Source organism: Thunnus albacares, chromosome 19 (assembly GCF_914725855.1).
Source record: "Thunnus albacares chromosome 19, fThuAlb1.1, whole genome shotgun sequence".
NCBI lineage: Eukaryota > Metazoa > Chordata > Actinopteri > Scombriformes > Scombridae > Thunnus > Thunnus albacares.
In genome coordinates, this window is record NC_058124.1 from 16,843,517 (window position 1) to 16,860,283 (window position 16,767).

General features: G+C 38.3%; 1 protein-coding gene and 1 long non-coding RNA gene across 5 annotated transcripts in view; one reads left to right on the forward strand and one right to left on the reverse strand.

Annotated features, from left to right (window-relative positions):
• LOC122969840 (teashirt homolog 1-like) overlaps window positions 1-16,767 on the forward strand; it is a 177,866-nt gene that overhangs the window by 127,004 nt on the left and 34,095 nt on the right. Inside the window, exon 2 of one of the 4 annotated variants that reach the window (XM_044335846.1) lies at window positions 10,431-10,493. The exons of the other annotated variants lie outside the window; for them this stretch is intronic. The gene's annotated coding sequence lies outside the window, so the exon portion shown is untranslated. The remainder of the gene's footprint in view (window positions 1-10,430; window positions 10,494-16,767) is intronic. 4 annotated transcript variants of the gene reach the window in all.
• LOC122969843 lies at window positions 1,814-16,367 on the reverse strand. Its single transcript, XR_006399098.1, has 3 exons — window positions 15,992-16,367; window positions 14,111-14,194; window positions 1,814-3,584 (listed from the first exon to the last, which is right to left on the reverse strand). It is a non-coding gene; the product is annotated as an uncharacterized LOC122969843 (long non-coding RNA).

A 16,767-nucleotide genomic window follows, 5' to 3' on the forward strand; every position in this document is an offset into this window, starting at 1 on the left:
CACATACAGTGTCACATTTAATAATCATAATCACCTTGTTAGATGTTAACTGGATTTGAGAGCTTGTTAGACATCTCAAATCAATCTTGAGCCTGAAAGTTGCCATTCCACACCAGAAAATCTCGTGAGAAAAAAGATGAGGAAAGGAGGTGATGTTAAGATACGGGGGAAAAAGTGCCCCAGAAACCAATTATCACAAGAAATGGAGCAAAATGATTTCACATTCTTATGCACGCAGAAGATGTCATGCAGATTTAAATTTACCCCGTCAGTAAACCAGGTGATTATATTCAGTAAACAGCCACAATGTGACGAGGGCCTCGAGCAAAGAGCCGCCTCCTTCACGCACTCGGATTGTGCATCTTACATTTCAGTGCAAACAGATTGAATGGGCAGGTATTTGTAGGACTGGTATGTGTAGTCTTTCTGCTCTATACTGTGAATCTTTTTTGTTTAACACTGACCTTTGACTTAACAGCTTTCATGTGCTTTAAAGATTCTCATGTTGGTCCAAGTAAAGAGAATAATAACCTCTCGAACTAAGAAACAACCCAATCTTCTCTCAATATGAGGATATACAGCTGTTACCATGTGTTGGTTTGTGCTGTAGCGTAATGCACATGTTGAATTTCCTATTCTTAGAGGTCATTCATAACATCATTTGCAAACATTTGCTTCTGATACTTTATGAAATCATTCAAACATAACAGTTTTTTCTGTCTTCTTCTATCTGTCGTATAGCTGTTGTTAAATCTCTGCTTTGGAGTCAGTAAAGTTGAACTATGAGCCTTGTTGCAAGATGATAATGGAGATTCCCACAGCTATATATTCTCTAAGACCAAAGACCCTTTTAAAAATGAGGAAAATGTTTGAAATATATGGCTCAGGGTTCCCTGCAGAAATTAATTATGTAACCTATTGTAGCATATCTCAAAAGTTCATGGCGCATGAAAAACTTAATATGCATGGCCTTCACCTTTACAGGCTCATAAAACTGTGGAGTTGTGCTTAATTTTTTTTATAATGTGACAGAGATAATTTATTAAGAGCAGCATATGTTAATAACACTCTACATGGAAGAGACTTTAAAAAGTTTGATGTCCACTCACACAGCCACGGAAAGGTCAATAATATCTTTTAATACTGCGCTAATGATATGCATATTCTTACACGCCACCTTTAAATTGGACTGTGTGGACAGAACTGGTATTAATACTACTGTATTTAAAAAAAAAATCAGAGACTGTGTGTGTGTGTGTGTGCATATGTGTGTAAGTACATCGCCATTATCAAGGTATTTCTGTAATTGCAGTGCATGATTAATAACCTTCATGAGACAGTACAGAAAGTAAATACTATTTCTGAGATATTGGTGCAATGCAAGGCTTATAGGGTAAACGTACAACGACATTGTTGTAATAAAAGCTCATTTGATTTGTCACAAACAAGCTGCTTTTTTCAGGGGAGCCTATAATATGAATGGTGGTGTACTTGTAATGAATCTATAGTGATACAGCTAGTAACAGATTCAACAGCTATAACAGATATCAGAGGACATTACCTACTGTGTTTGTAGCCTAAATGTTGTTATTTTAGTCAAGATAATTTTTTTAAAATTTCAAAATGTTAACAAAACATTCACCAAACACAATCTGTAAAAGTAATACTCCTTGTTTTCATAAAAAAAACAACTTAAATGTCATTAAAAATAAGTGAATTTATATGCAAGTGTATTATTTCATACTCAGTTTGTATATTTGTTCAGTTTAGAATAGATATCTCACATCTCACTTTCCTTTTTTTTGACCTATAGCCTCACTATGCTGTCTGTGTGGATAAACAAGCTAAACTGAATATGGAAGAAAGGTGAAACGGCCACTTTTAAAAAAACAAAAAAAACACACTCTTTATGCACATGTATCAGCTGGACTGATGAAGTCAAGGCTGTGCGTGTTCTCAGACCGGGGCAGGTCTGGCAGCACTGCCTACTACTTGATTAGGCCACTCTGACAACCCAGCAGCCTGGTAAGGTCAAGCCCTACAGAGTGTCAGAGAGGTGGGATGATGATGTATTTCTCTGATGCCTCCGTTTTTCACCTCTTGACTTTGTTGTTTTTCTCCTTTGCGTCAGTGTCAATTTTTTGCCCATCAGCCAGAGATGTATCTCCCGTCAGAGCTGGACTAACAAATTGTTAACCCTGTGTGCTCTGGAACAAACTGCAAACTGCAGAACAGTTTGTCTTCTCTTACTTGTAATTTTTCTGCTATGTTGTGGTCTGTAATGATATGCAACACCTGTTATATTTGACCAAAAACTGACAGTGGACTCTACATTTGTAAAAAAAAATAATTTTGTTTTAATAACATCTTTTTTTTCTGGAATGTAAACTGAGATATTTAATGTGACAGGGATGTGAAAATCATAGATAAGATTACAATGAAATCACCTACATTAGGATTCCACATTGTAGTCATTAAATTTTTGAAACAGTTTCTACAATCCTGCATTTTCACTTTTTTGACTTGCAGTATTGTTTTTTTTTTTTTTTCACATACTGCACTCTAAGGCTAGTTTGAAAAAAATGATAATTTTTTACAATTAATTTGGACGCAACCTACATAGCTTAATTTTAAACTGTGTTGTAGAATCGATGTCACTTTTCAGTGCAATCGCTGCTTGACTGACAAGCCAACAGGTGACTTCAGATGTGTTTTTGTGGTATTGTGACAGCAGCAAACAACTTTACCTTTATTCACATTTTTGGTGTCTGATCCCAAATACTAGAATTTCCTCACATTACTTCTCAGATGGGTTGATGTCAAGGTACTGTGCCACAGTTTCCTCCATTTCTGCATTTAAAGTAGTAGTTTACTGTTTGAGCAACAGGGGATGCAATAGATAGAGCGACGGTGTATTTGGAAAACAGTCTCTGCTTAAAAACCAGACACAGCCTTTTGTGTTTAAATTTTTAATTTAGACAGAACAAACAGATCAAATATTACATTTTTTCCCCCACAATTCAAAAGTGTTCAAGTTCAAGTTTGGAATAAAAAAATTGACAGCCCTTCTGCACTCATCAATCTGTGCCATCTGTGATCATGTGATGTGTCACAAATGCTCATGTGAATGCCACCAAAACCGAAATCTGTCCTGAAAAAAAGATAACTGTTAAATAAAAGAAACTTCAACAGTAAGCCATGTGTTGCACTGTCATGGCAGCACTTCTGTTTGTATTCATTGTACAGACATACTTACATATACATTATCATTTAAGAATGAAATTGGACACACACACACACACACAGTGTCTTTATTAACTCACATACCCTGCATTTCTATCATAAAAACAAAAAGATTTACTCTTCTACGGGATGATTGCAAGTGGCTTGTAGGTGACAACAGCCGCTGTGATCTTGGATGTCTTGCCCCAAGCCAGTCGTCCTGTGTGCTGCTGCTCCTGTGCCTCTAACGTCTCTTCTTGTTAGCATGTAAAAGTGAATATTTCAGCTGATAATGCTGCAGACGTCGCTGGATAAGCCGAGGTCAGGGAATCGGCTATTCATAGTCATATTTTCCATTATGTCTGAAAATAAATGGGTATAAGACAAAGGGGTATGAAACTCTCACATTGGTAAAAAGCTATATTTGTCAGGTGATGTGACACAATAGCATGCTGATATTGTGTCACACCACCTGACTATTGTGCTACATAGCATGCTGGTGTTGGTGTGTCTCTGCGTCAGCGTCTCTTTATGAACAACAGAGGGAGGGAGGGTTGTGTTATGTGTGTACAGTATGGAGTGGTAGGTGTGTGTGTATGCAGGGAACAGTGCATGTGTCTGTGCTCAGGTGGCAGATACCCTGGGTAAATCATTTCAGATCCATTTATTCAGAAGCCTGTGTGCAGACGACACCTGCACAGCGCTGCCAAAGAAGTGCCACAATGTCAGCGACTTCGTTTGCAGCTCTGACCCCTCGGCTGATGTGTGTGTGTGTGTGTGAATGTGCAAGGATTGTGTGTAAACATATACATATATGCTGTGTTATTTTGTGTGTGTGTGCAGTAATAAGAGTAGTATTTTCTGTGTTGTCTCTTCATATTAGGTAGCTCAGTCAAATGTGTCTTATTCAGAGAGAGAAATAACAGCAGGAGAAGCTTTTCTGTCATTTGAACAGCGGTGTTATCGCTGTGTTGCCTTCACTGATCCCCGCTTTAAATCTAGCTTCACTCCAGAGGATGAGTAGTTAATTTAATTACTCTAATAAACAAAACTGATGCTTAAAAAGGAGGATTCTTTGGTTCTTAAATAGCAAATTAATTTTTAAAACGCCTAAGATCAAATTAATGGTATTTTTAGTCTGCATGAATTTATATTTTTTTGATATGACAGCTGTCTAATCTTTGTTCAAAATGAGCTCGTTTGTGTGTGTCATTTGCACGCTGACAGTCAGTTGTGACAGTTGTAAAGTGTTCTTGAAAAAGTGCCCGATGTGGACACTCAAGGCAGCCAGACGAAAGATTTGCAGGCTGTGATGTCTGTGTGTCAAATTACTTATCTCACTAAGCATATGCTGGCACTTCAGAATCATATACTTCAAACCCGCAGCCTTCAAAAGCGTCAAAACGGACTGTCTTATTCAACACATCAGTCATGTAGCCACCAGCAAAATGAGCGAGATGTCATTTGCACTCAACAAAAAGCTTCCAGAGACATTTAAAGACACTCTTGATGACTGTTTCAATTTGGAGAGACTGTTAATGATATCGTCTCAGCTGCCTTTTGCGTTTTTTTTTTTTTTTTTTCTGAAGATACAAGTGAGCGACAAAGCCTACTTAGATGTGCACTTGAGCAAAAGCTTTGCCAATTATTAATTTGAATCCTGAAGACAATTAGTAAATCACTGCAGCACCCATTATCCAGCTGTTGATGTGGATTTCTGGATTTTAGAGGAGCGAGTTGATCTTAGGGTCAATGTAGTCTGCAACTAATGACAAAACATTAAATAATGATTCCCTCTATCACTCCACCGCAAATGTTTTGTGCCAATAACAGACAGCACCTTCTTTTGTGTGATGAGCCTGAAATAAAATTACGCAAATAATATTGACCTAATAATAGAATAAAATAACAAAATATCTTTATTAAACAACACCCACTGTGCTTTCACATTCACTGTTTTCTTTTGTTTGAACCCCCATTACACCTCGACACACACACACACACACACACACAAATGAATGCAACACACCAGTCCTTGAGCTCCAAGCAAATATCCCACTTGGTTTGTACTGTTCCAAGTGTTACAGAGGGCTAAACTATTTCATTGCGCTAATTGGCCAATGTCATTCCTGACGTTTGGATAAACAGAGGAAAAGAGGGAAAGCTGAGACAAATGGTGGCTAATTAAACTGGTGTGTGTATGTGTGTTGGGGGGACGGGGGGTGGGGGACGGGGTAAGAGAGAGAGAAACCAGCTGACAAAAAAAAAAAAAGTGACGAAACACCCAGCTTGACAAAAGCAACAGCTACTCCTTGCATTGGAAACTTAACTTGAAGACAAAAAAAAAAATCTACTTTCTGCTTTCTTTGAAATCCTCAACTTCTCTCTAATTGGGTTTCATTCAGCACTGACTGAGGGAGAAAGTGAAATGATGATTGGCTACATTTACTTACTGTTTTTTTGACTTGATCTTTAGTAAGAAGTATTTTTTTTCCAAGGTCAGGGGTTTTCATTTTTGCATTTTTCTGCATTGAATGGGAATTCTCATTAAAAAGCAGGCAAAGGTGTATATATATGCCGTCTGGCTCTCTCTGCAGCAAGAGATCAGATAAAACAAAACTCTGATTAAAAACTGAAAGGAAAAAGAGGAGAAGGAAGATCGAGAGAAAGTAGGGGAGGCAAACTCTTAAAATGAGCTGAGGCATGTTTGAACTCCGACCCACAGGGGACATTTGTTTTCAGAGGTAGCGTGTCGGCCCACCACATCATCCCCGGGGAGATATCTTCCTCACCATTTCTCTGCTACTCTGCAGCACAGTTTCACCTCGTGTTACAGCCTCTTTCTCTGTCTGACTGACTCACACATGTGGACACACATACAAAGACGTACAATCCCTCAGACCCCCCTCGCCCAACCCCCACCTCGCCTTTCCTGCATTTGACCACTTGTCAAGGGATGTTTATGGGCCATTGTTTGCAGTGCTGATGATCATTGTCACCGGGTGATTCCATTACCCATACCCTCCTGATGGATGGGGCCTACCCTGACGTCCACTGATATGGGTGTCCTTGACCACTGGGGCAGACGCAATGAATGGAGGGGGCAGTGGGGTGGAGAGTTGGCTCTGTTTTTATTTGATATCCTGTAGAAGGAATGTATCTTCCTTTTCAAATTTTTATTAAGGGGCTTGATTTTAAGAAGTATTGTAGTCGATAGCGCAATAGATCCTCCATTAAACATCAAAAGAAAATTTTAAAAAAGTAAGTTAAAGCAAATTTCTGAAATGAAAGCAAAAGAAAATTTGAATTTGTTCGTGTTTCAAACAACTACATGACACAATTCAATTTGATTGATAAACTTTATTATCTCAAAGGGGAACTAGTTGTAGTCCACACATGGCCGACACCCCATCACCAGCGACAGCATGTATGGTGTCATACCACACCAGCAGCACACAGCACCAACCTGCAGCACTTAGACAACCATTTGATATAAGAAAAGTAATGTTGCTTATTGGTGAAGTGGAGGCATCAGACGGTTAGTGGCAGCATGACATCAATGCTTTGGCATCAGTAGAAGAAGTAGAAGCAGGCATAGAAACATTAAAAGATACACAGTTTTTCACGTGTGTCCTAAAACAATAGTCAGGTTCCCAAATGAACATTGACACATTTTTTTCTTGCTGTAATCATTCCTACTGTTCATACTGGCCATTAAGAGATCCCTTCATAATGCATTCCCAGCTTAAGTGATGGGGGACAAGATCCTTCTGTGCAAAAATGTATTTAAAAGTTTATTTGAAGCTAATATGAAGCTTCAGCTGTCCAAATTAGTCAAATCAATCTTTCAAAGTTACTGTCTTTTTATTGCCAAATTCCCTCTGATCCCTTTTGATATGATCCTTCTACTGCAGTTGAGACACAAAGAGAGAATTTTTTTTGTTCACTAAAAAGACTAACTGTGGAAAATATCCACTTTATTTGACTAACTCACATGTCTGAAGCCTCATATTATCTTCAGATAAACTTTTAAATACATTTCTCTCAAAATGGGGACTGTGGAATTTGTCCTCCATCACTCACATTATAAGAGCATTTGAAAGGGATCTTCTGCTCGTAGAATGCTCAGTATGAACAGGAGGGACGATTACAGCAAGCTAAACATATTTCGATGTTCATTTGGACACCTGAATATTGTTTTAAGACAGACTTGAAAAATTGTGAACCTATCCTTGAAAGTTTATTTGAAAAATCTGTTTCCATTAGATCATCTTCTCTTTTTTGAAATGCCTAAAACCAGGTGTAATAACTTTTTTGCAATATTTTTTCTGGATTTCTGGCATGAGATGGATGGAGCTCGAGACATACTTATCTGATAGTGCCCTAATCCAAGCATACCTGGACTGAGGTTATAGTTTGGTAAGACATATATAGTTTACTTCTCTTATTACACAAGTATAAGAGTTATTTGATAGTTAATGTCCAGGAGGATGTACTGAATCCTGCAGGCTAACAGAAAAAAAACAATATAAAGGAAAATACAATGCAAGCAGTCATAATTGCAGAATTAGTTGCAACATGAAATCTGTTTTGTTGTCATATTTTAAATACATCACTTCAGACAAACCATTTTGCATTCACTCAATAGGTAAAGAGTAATTTGAAAGATCAACGGTAATCAAACAACCTTAATTCAAGTAATATAACTTACAGTTGTAATTTGTGTTGCTGTACTTTGGTCTTAATCACATGATTACACTGCATGTAAATACACTTAAGGGTTTCCTGTGGTCTGGCCTCCTGCAGTGCTGGAGTGTCAAAACACTATTTGAAAATTTCCTCACCATCTTGTAAAATTAGCGCTTCAACAGCACCACAACATATGATCTTGAAGTGAAGGAATCGTTCAGAAGTCACACATCACAAGAAGACAACCGCAATTACTGATGGAAAAAGATGGGCTCGGATTTAACCAGGCAAGGGCCATGATGTAGTGTGAGTGAAGGATTGGCCGTGGAGTTGGGTGACGAGGGTGGAGGTGGTGGTGGTGGGGGTGGGGGTGGGGGTGGGGGGGTGAGGCAGCGTTGATAGCTAAAACATTTACCGCGCCTCCAGCAATCGTCATTTTTCACAGAGCGGGGCGTCATTGATCAGGATGATATCTGGTGGAGGGGAACGTGTAGTTAAAGGCACATGTTTAACAAGCTTCTCCAGCATTTCCCCCAAAAACTGTCACATAAAGACTTTCCATTATTATTCTGAACAAAGACAGACTCTTTTTCTGTCCGTTAGATCTGTCTTTTGTCAACCCATCCACAACGGACAGATTATTTTTCTCAGGAAATAGCTTTCCTGGATCAGACAGACTAATACGAGATAGAAACAAGGCCAGATGCTGCTCTTTGATGGAGAAATTAGCTCCATTTTGTAAAAGTGTCCTAATGATAGTTGAGTCAAACCATTACTCCAACCATCATGTGGACTGTACCAGTATTATTTTGCCCTTGTTCCCTTAAGACAATGCCAACACACAAAATAAGAGGAAAACCCGAGCCTCCGATAAAACTAACATTAATGGCATTCCAATATGCAAAGCTATGCTAATTTTATGCACACTGTCAACCTACATAGTGGCCGTTCTTCGTTCATTTCAAAAGATACGACTGCAATTAGACGACAATTGATTGAAATCATTTGCGTTTTATGATTCTGTTACTTGTGAGAGCTGACAGGATGTCGCACAATTCGGTGACAGTATATTTTCACTGCTGGAGGAGATTAACTGCTATTATTGACCCTGATGCAAACCAACTGGTAATACATTTCAAACAAACTGCTCAACATCTCGGAAGATTTGCATGTGGTGTGTCATTTACCATATTCCCTGATTACCTCATGATTTATGCTTTAATATAATGCAGAGGCCTTTCAAAGCAATATGCTCGCCATACCTTTACAGTGACTTAACATGTCTGAGACAGAGAAAAATTGAAATGATAGTTTAAGGGCTGCGGGGAAAAGAGAAGTCTTATCAGTTAAGACTTGCTTTGTATGTAGGATTTTTTTTTCCCTTTTCTCCTTGGAAGGCAGGGGTGCAGTTGATGAATTCTTAAGCAGATCTCGCTGATAATTGTATTTCATAACTGTCATGCGGAGAGGGACTGTCCGCTGAGAAGCTATTTGTGTCACTGCATCTCTCTCCCTCCCTCTCTCTCTCTCTCTCTCTCTCGATCTCTCTGCAGCCTCTTCAATAAAACTCAAATCACGACAGAGATTGTTAAGTCTACCTCCAAGATTATTAAATCCAAATGGAGAATTTATGGGTGACACTTCATAACAATTAATCTGAGATGCTTGATTAATAAAGTTTGCTCACCCACCCCCCCTCAACCCACCCCTCCCTATCTCTCATTCTCTCCACCCTCCCCATCACTAAAGTTGTCCTGGTTGAGTGGGATGGAGGAGGAGGAGGGGAACAGACGTGCGGGTGGCAGGATGGTTGTCAGGGACGACATGAGTGTCATTCTTTTTGATTAATGGAGCATTGTGACCCCGCCCCTAACCCTCCTTCTTTCCCAGCATGCCCACTCTCACCTCTGTGAAACTCCCTCCCCAATAACAGGTAAAAATAGATGTGGGCCAAGTTATGCTCTCCATTTGGATTCAAGCTAGACATGATCTGATAGTAATAAATATAGATGGTAAGGAAGGGAGGAAGATAGAAAGACTGAGAAATGAAAAGACAGGTATATTCTAAACACTTTATTTGTAATTTATTCACACACATTAAACGATTTTAAAAAAATACAAAATATGGTAACGTATGAAAAGGAGCTCCCTAGAAAGAAAAACAGACATGGAGAGAAGCAGAGATAGAAGGAAGGAAGAAAAATGCAAGAAGGAGAGGCAGAAAGAGAGAAAGAGGGGGCAGAAAGACAGATTTTTGGAGAATGTCACCTAGCCTAACCTTGTCACCATGTTAAGTCAGCTGTGATTAATTAGTTGAGTGAGACTGAGCAATTAGGTCAGGAGTTTGGCTGTGTGTGTATGCACGTGTGTGTGTGTGTGTGTGTGTGTGTGTGTGTGTGTGTGTGTGTGTGTGTGTGTGTGTGTGTGTGTGTGTGTGTGTGTGTTCATGCACAAGTTTCTGAAAGTGTGCATTAGGGCTGCAACTAACAATTATTTTCATCTGCTGATTATTTTCTCAGTCAATCACTGGTTCGGTTGAAGAAATTGTGAGAAATGCACGTTGGATTTTCCTGAAGCTCAAGGTGAGGTCTCAGATGTCTTCAGATGTCTTGTTTTGTCTGATCAACAGTCCAAAACCCAAAGATATTCAGTTTACAATGATATGAAACAGACAAAAAGAAAAAAAAACCCTCACATTTTAGAAGCTGCAACCAGAGAACGTTTGATATTTTTGCTTGGAAAAAATGACCATAACGTTAATTAAAATTCTCTGTTTATTAACTGATCAATTAATGTATTTATTGTTTCAGCTCTAGTGTGAATGCACATGTTCTTGGAATGGTTTCATTTTACAATAAAATGCAAATGTATAAAACATATTACCATTCTTGTTTGGTTTGCAGTAGCAAAAAGCTCAGAGGAGTAGAAATCTGTGTTTTGAAAAAGTGCTCTGTGGTGTATTATCACGGAAATAGCTCTAGATTCATTTGAAAGAGTTTAAGGATAAGAAATCCTTAGACAAATCCTTGAACCAGTAAAGGCTTACAAAAGATCATATTTAACAATGATGGCTATATATTTTCCTTTTTGCAATTAAAGAGTCCCTCTGTGTAATTTAATGCTTCTTTTCAAGTGTCGGGTCCCTTGAGACTTGGCCTGTAGCTATGCCATCGCTCTTGGTGATTATCATTAATGAATGTCGGCGAGGACCATCCCTCAATGTGACTAGGGAGGAAACACAAGCCCTAATTAAAGGTTCCTATTCATAAATATATGCCTCAAACTACATGGATCGACCGGCGCTGTGCACACAAGTCATTTTAATGTCAGAAAAGCACCTTTTTAAGAGCATTTTCTCCCTAAATGTACAGCACACAAGCAGCAATGACAGATTTTGCAGTCAAAGCCCACAGCAAGGGATCTGTGCAATTTGAGATTCGCAGATTTAAAATTTAGGGAATAAAGCTGAAGATTAGGATGCAGTAATTTGACACACAAGAGGACTGAAAAAACTCAACTTCTAACTGTAGTCTCACTGCCTAACTGAGCACTATTATACAGTTTTTGGATGTAATCCTGAGGAGACAGTTGGGTTTTTTTTATTGCATAAGGTTATAAGGAGCTACTTGTGTTGAGAAGTCGTACTGCGTATGGAAATGTATTCTTCTATTGGAGAAATGAAAATATTTAGAAAATGGAAACGTTTAAAAGATTACAGGATGTCACCGAAGAAGAAAATAATCTTTAATTTTTGTGTTCTCGCATAAAAAAGTCATTGTAATCATTTTAATTGCTCTAAATTGCAGACTGACAACTGTTCTAGTAAATGCAAGTGGTTGCATTGTCACATCAGTTTCCCAGATAAAGCTATTGGTAATTGTTATGTGAAGAAGATCATGTTAACATTGAGGATAATATTGAGTCTGTCTGAATGTTGTTTTTTTTCTTTTTTTTTTTGTTCTGCAGGGCTCAAAAAGTCTTGTCGGAAAAAAAGAGCTTGGTGAGACAAACATTTGGCTGCTTCTCTTTCCTCCTTAATGGCTGAAAAATGCTAATTGGAGTGCACGTGTCAAAGAAAACAAAAGGCAAGGGAGGAGGAGAGGGAAGGAGTGTGTATGTCAGGGAGGCTGGTATTTCGAAACGTGAAATATGTCACTTTATTCAGCCGAGTTAGTAAGGATGTTTAGCAAGGTTGTTCCAGAAAGAAGGAAATCTCTCTTTCACTATATTTGTTTCTGAGCACAGATAAAGTTTTGACTGTGATGGTATGTGATGTAGCTCATGTTTAAAAGAAGTGGGTTTTTTTTAACTACAGTGCATTCTGATGCTCTGAACTATTATTTCATAGTTTATGTAAACAAGCCTTTTCCTGTTTTGAGCTCTCTCGTTGCCATAAAATAACCAAAAATAATGTCTCGAATCCCTCGGAGACTCAAAACGGTTTTAATAAACTTGCATCTGTCACCACTACGCAGCATTTCATCACATTCTCCGTCCGATCTGACAAAATCAAAAAATCAAAAAAAAAAAAAAAAGCTCAGGTGGGGATTACAAACCTTTAATTGCATTGTCAAAACTACAGCAACATATCATTTTAAGTCTACACATTAAACAAGTCGCGGAAAAGTAAATCTCTATAAAATATCCAAAACCCCTCTCTCTCCATACTCACACTTGGCATTTTAATTATGCAGTCTTATCTGATAGATGTGGAGATATAGCTCGTGTCAAAGTTAGAGCCTCTTCTTTATTAATTTTTTATGATATATTCTTATATTCAGGCTGTCAATGAGTGTCTGAAATCTGATAGGACCCATCATTGATTGAAGATTACTCAAGATTATGAAGAGAGGCATTATCATAAGCTGTGAGCCTTCATCATTCCAAATGTTAACTTATTTGAATGAAACTAAGGGAAAAGATTACACTCTATTTCAAGTCCACCAAGAATAAGTATAGCAGTCCGGCGCGGTGGCAGATCTCCATCCGACTAACACGTAATAGAGACTAGGTTTGTCAAACAGCATAACACAGAGACCTGTAAACAGACACGCTAAACACCACGGAGCACTGATAGCAAATTTGTGGTATGTGTGTGTGCCAGAGGAGCCCAAACCCTTTGACATCAGAGGTTCATGACTGTAAAATAGCTCGAGTGGTTAGCCACAGGCCAAAATATGCAATAGAGCGTTAATTATTTATCAATATTAAGAGGTAGGCATTAAACTCTTGGTTTGTGTCATCATGGTTTTTGTTGTTATACTTAACCTCGCTTAAACTCAACTGACCTGCATCAGTTTAACCGAATTAAAACATACTGACAAACGAACCCCTGAGGGCAAACTCTGTACAAATGTGGCTAAAGGATGTTTTATATATATTAATCTGTATACTTTGTCAGTCTGAAAACTTCTCTCGACTGCACAGCGAACAGTTCCAAATGTATTAAAAGTGGTTTTCAGCTCATTTACTGAATTACAAAAAAAAAAGATGGTAAATGATTAAATGCTACATTGCTACACTGTGTAGCATTTTATATCATTTTCAAAAATGGTAAGAGGATCGTGTGAGGCTATCTGAGATAGTGATGATAATGAGGAGAGGAGTAGGGTGGGAATAGTAGTAAAGATGATGAAGTATAGAGAAGGATCAGGAGGTAGTCGTTCATTTTGGATTTTTTTTACAGCTGTATATATTTTGTGTTTGACCTGCAAGTATCGCACCGTGGCTTACATAAGGATTTCAATAACATGTGAAGACAAAGCTGAAGGTGTGACTTAAGTTTTATTTATTCTTTTTTTTAAAAAAAAAGCACATTGGAGTTTTGCAAATAATTCTGTATTGTTAGGTAGTAAAAAGTCCAAGTGAAAATATGGCTCAATTAGAATTATAATTCAAGTGAATCATGAAAAAAAATGTGTTGAAATGTGTGTCACAGCTGATAAAAATACAAGCTAATGTCATAAACAACATTTATATTTTACATGAACAGATAATTAATGACGTTTCTCACACACTGTAAAACATTAATGTGCTCTAAATACATGTATATTGGTGGCAAATCATCCCCAATATTTGGTTTTATGCTTACTGCATATGAGAACTACACAATGATATTCAAAGTTACAGTATTTACATTAAAAAATAGTATTTGAATCATAATTTGGTCATTTGAGTTAGAGTATCAACGTTTCCTCACCTGATCTGACAACCTGCTGGACTCCTTTGCATTGTGATCCACTAGATCTTATAAACAGCTTCTCTTCAGATGTTCATGTCAGACCTACAGAGGGAAAAAAAAAGAGTAGAGAATAAGGTATGTAAATATACATGACGACTACATGTATGTTCTCCCCCCGTTCTGAGGGAATATCTTCACCCAGAAGAGAAAGGAAACAGGACGACATGTCATCAAGCTGTCAGCGTGTCACAGTATGTGGAAGAAGGGCTTCGTGTATACAAGTTGGGGTTGGAGGGAAGCAACTGTTTGTGTGTTCAGCTTTTGTCGTACATGCACACGGACCCCGGGTGGCTGCATCACGGGTAGTGTTAGTGTAGCGAGGGATTTGGATCATGATGTCCTGATTGTATGTGGAAAATATATTTATCATTGCAGCTGAAAAGTTAAAATGTTATGTTTGACTTTCAGGGAATAGCAGGACAATTTGATATGAATTATTTTGTAGTAAAAGCCCAACAGTTGACGGTCTTGCTATAATTCAGTTTGTGCAATTCAGCCTTGAGGTCACAAATACTCATCAAATGATAATGTTGTAAATTAAAATAGTTTTGTTTCACAGTAGTTTTATACAGGGCATGTAAAGAACAGACAAAGAAAGAAAGGCCGAAACTATGATATATAGAAAGAAAGCAAAATATCAGTACAGAAAGTAAAAATGAAAGAAATTTACCACAAAAGACAGAAAATGCATCATAATAAGAGATAAACTCTGGAGTGTGTTGTGAATTCTGAAGAAGTCCTGCACATGTAGATGTATTTGGATGCAGAGACGGTTACTGCCCCTGCCTCTTGGACCCCATGTCCCCCCCTGCTGGCCCAGGATCAGACCCTGCACAAGCTGCTCTGCTATGATTCCTCTGCTGTTTCTTTGATGCCTAAAAGCAACAGAAGATGGGTCAACATTGTCTAGTTTGTATTGTGGGTTCATTTTACGAACCCACAAAGTCACTGAGATCTACATTTAGCTGAATAAAGAAACAACCTCAGTGAAGGTGGAAGATAGTTTAAAATCAAAAGGTGTTGAATGAAACATCTTGTTTTTTCTTCTTTTTGCTTTAGATGGGTAATATTGTCCGACATCACTGAAATGGGTAAAAGAAAATGCATAAAAAATATGTATTTCAACTTCACTCAGAAGCCGAGAATCTGTTTCCATCTGCACCCATGATGTAATTACAGCCAAGCTTTTATGTTTATGTTTTGTGGGTGAGCTACTGCAGTAATAACTACCTTTCTAAACACTGTGCTGCTGTGTATACATCTCATGGATTTCCCTCACACAAAAAAAACGTCAGGCAGTTTACTCAGTTGTCAACAGCAGGATTCAGAAGTATTTTAAATGAGCCAGCACAGGATACAAAATACCTGTTAAACCTTAGTTTTCAAGTTCATTTTCAGTGTGTACTGTTTATTTAAATTTGAAGGAATTCAGCTTAAACACCGTCAGTCTAACTAGGCTCACATTGTAGATTTTTCTACGAGAAAAGGGAGCAATAATTTGTGAGCTGTAGCTCTCCTGTGTGTCTGTCCGCCGACTTTGGGTGGAAATATTAGTGACGTAAGTCGGCTCCATCAATCAGCGGGCAGGCCGCTTTGACAGACAGGGATAGACAGATGTTGGGGCGGTACTTGGTAGTTCTTTTACCACATAATAAGAGACCTCGGACATCTTTCCTGCTCAGAAAATCAGTTTTGCTGGAGGCAGTAGCTCGAAAAACACCGAGCGTAAAGACGCAGAAATCTTGTAAGGAGTTTCAGTGCTGTGCGTAATGAGGAGGAGACATCTGTTTATATGTTCACTGCGCAAAGTTGGCTTAAGTGGTAAATTCAGAAACTCACCGGAATCAGTTAAACCAGGAAGTTTGTAATCCATTTTCTTGTAAACGGTCCCCCCGGTGACGGTCCTATCCTTGGCTAGAGCCGGAGTGGCTGGATGAAAGTCCGATGGCTGGCTGCAGACTGAAGAAGAGCGCATCCAGTCTGGACTGATCCAATATGTGTTGTGATAGTCATCGCACCGTCTATTAAATACTCAGTAATAAAAACTAACTTTAAACTTTTTTTTCTTTTTTTTTTTTTGGCTGCTCTCTACTTCAGTCTCTCCTATATCACGACGTCTTATTTGAGATAACATTAGCCTAGTTGTGTGCCCTTTTCTAAACACTTTATGGTGGATAATAGTTAGGATGGAGAGTAGGCTATTAATGGAGCCTCTTGTGGATTCAGAGCCCCTCCCCTTCTCGAGAAGCCTCACTAAAAAGGTGTAACGAATCGATCTGCAACCTCCTTTGTCCCACTAAAGAGGTCAGCGAAAAAATATCCACATTCTTGCAAACTTTGAGACAGACAAAGAGCTGATCTGCACTGCACAGCAAAGACCCTCTAAACAAGTAAAACTCTTAACATAATATTGCTTTTCTTCATATTTTGTGGTGAAGTGAGAACTTAAGTGTCATAAAATGATGTTTTATTCCAGGAAAATCTTGATGATGGACTAAACTTGATTCACATTAGGGACAAAAATTTAATTATACCACTAGTTTTTTACTTTTTGCCACAGATTTTTAGTTTCAGTCTACTCTTGAATTACTAATTGATATTTCAGGGTAAAATCT